Source organism: Condylura cristata, unplaced genomic scaffold (assembly GCF_000260355.1).
Source record: "Condylura cristata isolate star-nosed mole 26May11 unplaced genomic scaffold, ConCri1.0 scaffold00009, whole genome shotgun sequence".
In the NCBI taxonomy this organism is placed as follows: Eukaryota; Metazoa; Chordata; class Mammalia; order Eulipotyphla; family Talpidae; genus Condylura; species Condylura cristata.
The window spans coordinates 13,679,630-13,680,178 of NW_004567110.1; positions in this window are offsets into that span (position 1 = coordinate 13,679,630).

The window sequence follows — 549 nt, forward strand, 5'->3', positions numbered from 1 at the left end:
CTCCACTTACTCTGTGGTTTAGACAATTTGGACTCTTTTCCAGTTTACCTATTCACTTTTTCCTGGTCTTGAGGCTATTTACTCCACGCTTCACCAAAGGGTGTATAGACCATGGATTTCATCAGAAAGCTCTAGAGTCATGCTTGGGGTGGAAAAGAGCCAGTGTGTGTGTGTGTGGGGGAGGGTGGAGACAGAAGGGGGGCACCCAGGGACCCTTGGTTTCATGAACTCCCATTACTTTGCCCTGTCTTCCATTTTCCTTCTCTAAGTGTAAAATCCTAAAAGATAGTACTGACTTTTAGAAAATATTTATTTAGTTATGTATTTATGCATGTAAGAACTGGGGTACAGGCCAGAGGTGCAGGGGGTGAGAGGACTCACCAGCAACAGAGTGGGGAGCAGAACAGGTGGATCAACAAAATACATTGCTGAGCAGTGGCAGAGACAGGAGAGGTCTGCTCTGCCATGTGGGTCAGCTCCCTGCCAGGGAATTGAATTTAGGCCACAGTGGTTGTGGATAGCTTGATAGTGCTGAGACTTTTTTTTTTT